Below are 10,047 nucleotides of genomic sequence, written 5' to 3'. Positions count from 1 at the left end.
AATTCAGTCTCACACATTTAATTATATATCCTAATTCCAAGATCTTAGAGTAAACTGACTTATTTATATATTGATTTTGTAGAAAGACTGAAACATAGAGGCAATATTGTCTATTTTATTCTCAAAATTAAGGTATGATTATTGCTTACCAATAGTAGCATAAAGAGAAACAGGTTGTCTACATGGCCCCTTCCGTTACACTTAAATATCTAAAAATCCAAAAGTCCTTCCTCTTTAAAAAATTGCCAACCCTTTCCCATCAGAACTGACCCTCTTCATCATTATGTTTCCTTCATCAAATTCACTTTATCCATGATTCATCTTTCTTTTCTCCACCTTAAATACACTTTTTTCTCTTCTCATCGTTCATTACTCACACAACCAAAATTAAATCACTATTTTTCTCTTCTTCACCATGGCATCATCTTCTTCTAACCCATCCACAGAATCCACTACTTCTTCCTTAACGACCATTATCCTCCATCTCGGCATTACCTTACCCCCACTCATTCCTCCCTCAATTCTAATTAAATTATCTAATTTTGCAATGTTCAAGAACCTGCAAAACCTTTTTGCCCAATTTTTTTCCAATCCTTCACCATCTTCTGAACCCTCACTACCATCTCTAATCCCTCTTCAGATCATTGATCGAGATGATGTTCTTATTGCAGACCTAATCCCTCGAAGGTCCAAATCTAAACCAAAATAAAAACCCTCTTCAATCTTCATTGATATTGATGACAATGCTCCAGTACAACTTTTCCCTATTGTCCCCACTCCTCGCACTCCTTATACTCGAGGTAAAAAGCAAAGGGAAGATGCTTCCTTGGCAGAAGCACTTAAGAAAAGTTAAAGAAAATGTGTAGCTATTTCTTCTACTCCTCCTCCTCATGCATCCTCTCATGATATTCTTCTTCGCTCAGAATGTAAGAATAAGACAATCATTGGAAAAGCTCTAAAACTGTCCTATTCCAATAAACCATCATCTTAACCTACCCCAAAAGCTCCTTTATCGTCCAATATCGCTCCTACTTTCAAACCTTTCTCTTCTTCTAAGTCCCCTGTAAAGAAGGTCGCTTCTAAGTCAAAGAAACAAGTTAAGGCACCTGTTTCCTCCAGCTCCTCTGACTCTGAGTTTCTCCCTAATACTCCTCCGGCACCTTCTACTGAGATTGATCCTGAATTTGATTTTGATGTGGATAGTCCTATTGACAAAGCTTCTCACTCAGCTCATATTCTCTACTTTTAAAAATGTAAGTTGTCTAGGGGACGAGCTGTCACTAGTTTTGGGGGGCCTGAAATGGAGATCTTGGTCTTAAACTTGATAGATCAGAGGTGGTCATACTTATTTCTTCAAGGTAATATTCAATGTAAGTTTGGAAAAGATGAAGTCTATGAGTGTTATACTAATAGGGTTACCATTGGGGAAATGTTTTCGACCACTGTCATGGGACTACCATAAATCTTTATGCTGCCGATCTTTCTTGAATCTTGAACATCCCTACTGGGGGTTGGGCTCATTATGTCAAGGTTACATGGCCTCCCCTTGATAATCTTTCCTTGCTCTTGATATATCCATAAAATTCTCTAGAAATCCCCATTTTGACACTCATCGTAGGGTCTTAAAGAGTGAGATATCTCCACCCTATCAACTTTATTTTGATATTGTTAACAAAATGATCCTTTCTCGACAAGAAAGAAAAACTGTTGCAAATTTTCTTGATCTTACCCTGATGGAACTGCTGGCTACTGAAAAATAAATAGACCTTCCTCGACTCATGATTAAGTACATGATAAGGGTCTTAATTCAAGATGCAAATGAGGGTCTTAATTCAAGATGCAAATGGTCATTCTTTGCCATATGAATTTTGGCTTACGTCTGTTTTTAAGGATTTCCATGTGCCAGTCAAAGTGTGGTCTCTACAGACCACTAAGGATGTCATAAGGTCAGTGAACCATTCAATATTACTTGCCTCCATGAGGAGTGCTGATAACCCTGTGCAAAGGTTAAGAAATGCACTTGCAGCAAAATATGCTGAGGTGGAGGTTGGTCGGGCGACATTGAAGGCTACTCCGACTGCTAATGAGGATAAGAAAAGGGTTCTCTAAGCTCAGATTGCCTCACTTAAAGCCTCTTTGGAAATAGAAATATTTGAAAATGCTACTATTGTTCACAAGTTGACCTCCCTTGTCCCCTCTTCCTCATCTACTTATGCCTCTAAGATTATATTTCTTTCTTTTTTTTTTAACTAGGTGCCTGTTGTCTCTTTTTGCTGTTTTTGGGTATTGATAATTGTATCTTGCTTTTTGAGTGAAATGGACCATATTACATATTGTGATCTACTTCTGTATTTTTTTCATACTGCATAATTGTTCTCTTGCTCTGAGTTTTGATTATTTTAGTAATAGTCCCAGTGGCCATGAATTATTAGATATTTTTCACTTGATGGGCCAGCTTTTTGATGATGTCAAAAGGGGAAAGAATATATTATACAATGCTTATAACTCAATTGACTAACCTGTTTCATTCAGAGTGTTCTTTTATTTAAATTATTTTTGAGTATGTCAGGATTGTATAATGGATGCTATGCTGCTAAGTTTGTCATCATAAAAAAGGGGAATTTGTTAGGAAATGTGAAGTTTTGATGATGGACATATGAATGAAACATGTTGTGTATTTCTTAAGTAATGCAAGGCTGACAATGCATTCAGATAAAAATGGATAAGCAAGGAAGCTCAGAATTGTTTCAAATGCTACGATTGAGAAAAAGATAAATGCATTATCTAGAAGTTGAGTCGATCAAGGAGTTCTACAGGACTAGGAGATAAAGGAGAAGAGTCCTATTCAGTCAAGGAGAGAAAAACAGCAGCAATAAAGAGTGAAACTACTTGGAAGCCTTATTGAAAATAAAAGAGCACATCAACTAAATAACTTAATCAGGAGTTGGCTTAAATAAAATAAATGACATTCAAGTGTTTCACTCATGCACTAAAAAGATAGTCAATAATCAGCAAAACAGTTCACTTACTTGAAGAAGAACCTGGCTCCTTACTTATCAAGTCATAGATTTTGTAATAGGTAGGTTCTTTGAGTTGTAAGGAGTTTTATTCTAGTCTCAGTAAAGTATAAACTGAAATAGGAGTTGTGTCTTCAATTTAGGAAACTCGAAGACTTAGGAACACTTATCTTGGAAAGATTTATGTTTTTGTTGAAATAGGAGTTAGAAGTTTTAATTTCTAGTTTACAAGAAATCTTGTAATTTGTTAATTGTTGAGGCTCAAGTGCAATAGTGAAGTTCGGGTTAAATCCTATAGAGGTACAAGTCGTGGATTTTATACATTTCTTGAGTCGGGTGTTTTCCACATAAAAATACTGTGTTCAAGTTTTACTTTTGTGAACCACGTCAGCTTACTTGTTCCACAGATAGGTAACCAGTAAAGTATAATATTAACCTCAGTAGGGCACACACTCTAACACTATCATAATTTAATGATCCAAATTATTTTTAATTGTCTCTTTTCATGTACTCTCTGTCCAATTTACGTGACACAAGGTTAAAATTTTGAGAGTTAACTCAGTTTTTCTTGCCGAAATTTCTTTATATGCCTTTTAAATATTTAAGTCGTTAATAATTGTGATTTATAGTATTTTTTTAAATAGTTCAAAATGTATAAAATTTTATTTTAAAAAACTTAAGGTTTTATATTTTTCGATCAAATTTAGAAGATTGAATCTCAAAATACTAACTGTGCCATATAAATTGTAAGATAGAGAATATATTGTGTGCCTAATCATGTTATTTTTATAATAAATCATTGAGTTAAAAAAATGTTAGAACTCAAATAATAAACTGTGTTGGTTCTAAAATATTAAATTTTATAATTAATCAAATTAGGCTAGTTGTAGTATGATTGAACTATTACTAAACAAATCCCAATTATAATTTAAGTATGAATTTTAAAACTATTATTAACTCTGGAATGAAAAATTTCATGTTGGCCACCGCAAAGGGAGGGGTGTTGTTGTCGGACAACTGGAAAGGGTATAAAAAGAGAACATTTCATTGTACTCTTCAACTGTACGGGAGTTCTATTACCTCTTGGATCAAATTTTAGCATATTTTTGTCATCTTTTTTAGCTGATGTGACACCTTTTGTCAAATTTTTTAGTTGACACAACACCTTTAGTGTGGGCCCAATTTTATGTAATAAAGGTGTCACATCAACACAAAAGAATGAAAAAAATACGTTAAAATTGAGTTCAGTGGGTAATGGACCCCTGTGAAGTTAGAGTGTGTCATAGCAACTTTGATCATAGTTCGCGGGATACTAAATGCTTATGTCAAAAACATTAAAGAAAAATAAATAGAATGCTATAAATGAATCAAAAAAGGTGTGAATTTACCTTGAACTTTGATAAATGGTATAGATATACCCTTCGTCATACTTTAGGTACAAATATACCCTTGTCGTTAATATAAAGGTACAGATATACCCCTAAACTTTGATAAATGGTACAGATATACCCTTCATCATACTTTAGGTACAAATATACGCCTGAACTTTGATAAATGGTACAAATATGCCCTTCGTCATACTTTAGGTACAAATTTACAATTGTCATTAATAAAAAGGTACATATATACCCTTCTCACTAACGGCAGGACAAGTGTCACAATCCTATTTATTTAGCCTTTTTAAATTTAATTTATCTTAACTCCATTCCAAAATAATTCTAATTTAACTAATAACCCAACTCAAATAATAATCCAAACCCGATCCGGTCTAATAGAAAAAAAAGAGAATAAACATGTATGAATAAAGATGTAACTTGAAGGTTTTATTAGAGCGGCTCAGGTTTGAATTATTTTAGGATTGATTTGTGGGTTAAATTAGAAATATTTTCAGATAGGATGGGGATAAATTAAATTTAAAAAGGCCAAATGAACACGATTGTGACACGTGTCCTGCCGTTAGTGAGAAAGGCATATGTGTACTTTATCATTAATGGCAAGGGTATATTTGTACCATTTATTAAAGTTCAGAAGTATATATCTACCTTTTTATTGATGGGGATATATTTGTACCATTTGTTAAAGTTCAGGGGTATGTATATACTTTTTTATTAACAATAAGGATATATTTGTACCTAAAGTATAACGGAGGGTATATCTGTATCATTTATTAAATTTTAGGGGTATATTTGTACGTTTTCCTTAAATGAATTGACCAAACTGCCCTTACTTTTGAATTTAATCCTAAGAACCAGCTATGTTGAGAATGAGCTGCTTCTTGTTCTTCTATAATAGTAGAATAAGAGAATTAGGCTATGTCTAAGAGCTCTTCCCAATCCTTCTGATGTGCTTTCACATAATTCCTGTTAAGAAATAAGGAGTTTTGATGATAGATATATGAATGAAATATGTCATGGAAGCTGGTTCATCCAAGTGAACAAAGCTAAGCCGCAGATAAATTATTGATAAGATGACTCTGCGTACAAACAGGGGCGGATAACACTTACCGCATCAGAAGTTGAGTTGAACAAGAAGTCTATCACATCATAAGTTGAATGGAACAACAAGTCTTCCAGAAGTTGAGTTGAACAAAAAGTCCTCAAAACTAAGAGAAATAAAAAAGAGTCCCATTCAAACAAGAAAGGAGGAATGGCTACAACAAAAAATGGAGTTACTTGATAAAGTCCTATTAAAGATAGAAGTAGAGAGAAACAAGGACTGTATCAAAATATGTGCATCTATACACGTCAAAAAAAATTCAAGAAACCCACTCAATGCACTAAAAAGATAATCAACAATCAGCAAAACAGTTCACATACTTGAAGAAGAACCTGGTCCCTTACTTAGCAAGTCATAGACTGTTTGTAGTAGGTAGGTTCTTTGAGTTGTAATGAGTCATTATTCTAGTCTCAGTGATCTATAAAATGAGTTATGAGTTTTGTCTACAAGTTAGGGAATTCGAAGACTTGGGAACACTTATCTTGGAAAGATTTGTGTTTTTGTAGTGATAGGAGTTAGAAGTTTCAATTCCTAGTTTACAAGAAGTCTTGTAATTTTTTTGATTGTTGAGGATCAAGTGTTATAGTGAAGTTGGGGTTAAATCCTATAGAGGTACAGGTCATGGTTTTTTACACCTTTCTTGAGTCGGGTGTTATTCACATAAAAACATTGTGTTCAGCTTTTACTTCAGTGAACCATATTTACTTACTTGTTTCACAGATAGACAATTAGTAGGGCTCGTACTCTAACAAGTGGTATTAGATAGAGGTTGTCTTAAATAAGGCTAGTACCTAAGAAAAGATCAACATGGTGAATTCTGCACCTCCTACTAGTCATAGTGAAGGTCAGTCACTACTAAAGCTTTACTTTTTGATGGCTCTCACTTTATATGGTGGAAGAAAAGAATGGAGATGTTTATCCAAGGTAAAGACTATAAATTATGGGACAGGATTACTGATGGACCTACTATTCCAATGAAGTTGGTTGATGGTGAACAAGTCAAGAAAGCAAGGAGTGAATTTATTCCTGATGACTTGTTGGCTTTGAAGAAGAATGCAAAGGCCAAGAATATCTTGGTTTATGGATTATGACCTACTGAATATAACAGGGTATCAACCTGCACTACTGCTAAGCAAATTTGGGATGCACTGGTGAATGCTCATGAAGGTACCTCTCAAGTAAGAAAATTTAGGATCTCTCTCTTTTTCACTAAGTATGAGGCTTTCAAAATGAAGGAAAATGAAACCCTAGATGAGATGATGACAAGACTTACCACTTTAACAAATAAGTTAACTTACTTAGGAAAAGTCATCTCCGAGGAGGAACAAGTTGAAAAGGTACTGAGGGTATTACCTAAATCAAAATGGAATATTAAGGTGACTGCAATCAGGGAGGCAAATAAGGATCTTAAAGGCATGACCTTGGATGAACTAGTAGGAAACTTAAGGACTTATGAAATGGAAATTGATGGAACCAAAGAACAAGCAGGTCCTGAGAAAATCTTGGCATTGAAAGATTCTGATACTGATAAGTAATTTGAACTTGACAAGGAGCAAGTTGCCTGTATAACTAAGAACTTCAGAAAATTCTTTAAGAAGAAGAAGGGAACAGGTAGTAAGAAACGTTCCAATGACAATCCAAATGGGTGCTACAAAAGTGGCAAAACTGATCATCAGATCAGTGACTGTCCATTCTGGGAAATAGAATGGAAGAAGGAAAGGGCTGAAAAGGAACTGAAGGCAAAAAGGAAGGAGGAGCATGCAAAATTGTAGCCTGGGGATCTGATTCAGATGAAGATGAAGTTGATGAAACTACATTCATGACTCTTGGAGATTCAGACTTAGATGAAGAAGATGAAGGTTCTGAGGTAAGTATACTTGAACTCAAAGAAAAATTGTAATTATTTTCAAAACCAAAGCTTATTTCCTTGATAAGTGCATTGATTGATGATTTCCAAGAGTTAACCTCTGATAGGGATGAATTGTTCAATAGTCTTGCAAGCCTCAAATTTTATCTCATTGATCTAAAGGCTTGCTTAGGTACAGTTGACAAGAAAAATTGCACTCTCAAGAAACAGGTTGCAGAACTTGAGATTTCAAACAATGATCTTAAGTCTGAAGTTCTCAAATTAACTCCCACTGAAAATGGGAAAAAGACCAAGAGTAAAGAACAACAAAATGCTGAACTTGAGCTAGTTAAATACATGCAAGAATGCCATAATTTAACTGAAAAAATGAATAATTTTAGTCAAGAAGTTTCTAAACTAAAACTGGATCTTAAAAGGGAAAATAGGTGGACAAACTCCTCAAGAATTATTCACAAATTAAGTGAAAGAAATTATAATAAAAAGGCAGGTTTGGGATTCCACAAAAGTTTTTATGATCCTAAATATTTATGTTATATTTGTGGCAACCTTGGACATCCCACTACTGAATGTACTAGAAAAAGTAGGTCAAACAGTTAAAACCTGGTACATAAATTTTCTCAGACCAAAAGGAACAAAACTATTTCTGGTCAGAGAAACAGGTTGTCATATATGTTTCCTGCATGGACTAGAAGAAATTTAATTTATCCTTTCATTTATAAAATAGGACCCAAGCTTGTCTGGGTTCCTAAGTCTAACTATTGATTTCTTTTACAGGAAATGGTGAAAAAAAAAAAAGGCACTGGTACTTAGACAGTGCTTGCTCAAGACACATAACTGTTAATAAGAAAAAGTTCCTTTCACTCTCCAAAATAGATGAAGGAGGAGTTTCTTTTGGTGATGGAGAAAAAGAATTATTACTAGAGTTGGAAAAATTGGCTCATCTGAGTCAAGAGCATTGAAAGATGTATATCTTGTAGAAAGATTAAAGCACAACCTGCTGAGCATCTCACAACAGTGTGATAAAGGTAAGAAAGTTATTTTTACTGCTGCAGGGGTTAAAGTCAAAAGGATATACATCAAAGAAATTGTGCTCACTGCAAGGAGATACAAAAGTGTATATAAAGCAGACATAATAAAAATAATAGAACCCGAGCTGACTTTTCTAAGTGCAATAGAAACTGATCCCCTTCTTTGGCATAGGAGACTTGGACATGCAAGTCTAAAACAAATGAACATACTTTCCTCCAAGGACATGGTATTGGGATTACCCAAGACCAAGTTTAAGGAAGAAAAATTATGTAGTGCATGTGTAAGGGGGAAGTAGGTAAGATCTTCTTTTAAGTCAAAGAACCATGTTAGCACTACTAAATGCCTTGACCTAGTTCATATGGACTTGTGTGGACCAATGAGACTTCAAAGCAGAGGTGGAAAAATGTATGTTTTTGTTATTGTTGATAATTATTCCAGGTTCACCTGTACTTTGTTTCTAGCCTATAAAGAAGATGCCTTTGATGTCTTTGAAATCTTCATTAAGAAAATTGAAAAGAAACTGGCCACTTCATTAGTTTCCATAAGGTCAGATCATGGTACAGAATTTGAGAACGCAAAGTTCTTAGAATTTTGTTCAGCAAATGGTATAGACCATAACTTCTCTGCTCCTAGAACACCACAACCAAATGGAGTGGGGGAAAGAAAGAATAGAACCTTGGAAGATATGGCTAGAACAACGATGCTTGCAGTAAATATTGCCAAAAACCTTTGGGCTAAGGCAATAAGTACTGCATCATATATCATAAATAGATGCATAATTTGAACCATGTTAGAAAACACTCCCTATGAATTACAAAAAGGTAGAAAGCCTAACATTTCTCATTTTAGAACCTTTGGGTGTAAATGTTTCATACACAATAATTGTAAGGATAATATGGGTAAATTTGATGCTAAAAGTGATGAGGGAATCTTCTTAGGTCATTCACTAACTAGTAAGGCTTATAGGGTTTTAAACAGCAGAACTAACTGTGTTGAAGAAAGCATACATATAGTTTTTGATGAATCTTGTGTTAAGACTAACCTGAAGAAAAGAAGTGACACCGAGGAACAGGTTACATAACATATTTTATTGACTGAAGCAACCAAACATGGGGGCACTTTATCAGGGGGAACTGAAGCTGAAGACACAGCAAGGGGGAACTTAACCACCAACTACCCCAGCTCAGAATATCAACAGTGATCCTAGTGGCTCACTTGGCTTGATTCCATAAAGATACAAGTATCAAGGATCACACCCTATTAAGAATATTCTTACTGATCTCACCTCTGGGATCACTACAAGGTCTAGACTAAGAAGTATGTGTGCATTCAAGGTATTTCTTCAGAGATTGAGCCAAAAATGGTAATTGAAGCATTGGTTGATACTGATTGGATCATAGCTATGCAGGAAGAATTGAATTAGTTTGAAAGAATCAAATTATGACACTTATTTTCTCTTCCAAAAGATAAATCAGTTATTGGAACCAAGTGGGTGTATAAAAATAAAGTTGATAAGCATGGAACATTCACAAGAAACAAGGCAAGATTGGTGGTCCAAGGATATAACCAAGAAGAAGAAATTGACTTTGATTAGACTTTTGCTCTTGTAGTATGACTTGAAGCTATAAGATTATTTGT

The sequence above is a fragment of the Capsicum annuum genome, chromosome 9 (genome assembly GCF_002878395.1).
Source record: "Capsicum annuum cultivar UCD-10X-F1 chromosome 9, UCD10Xv1.1, whole genome shotgun sequence".
Lineage (NCBI taxonomy): Eukaryota > Viridiplantae > Streptophyta > Magnoliopsida > Solanales > Solanaceae > Capsicum > Capsicum annuum.
Note: the sequence above shows the minus strand (reverse complement) of the source record.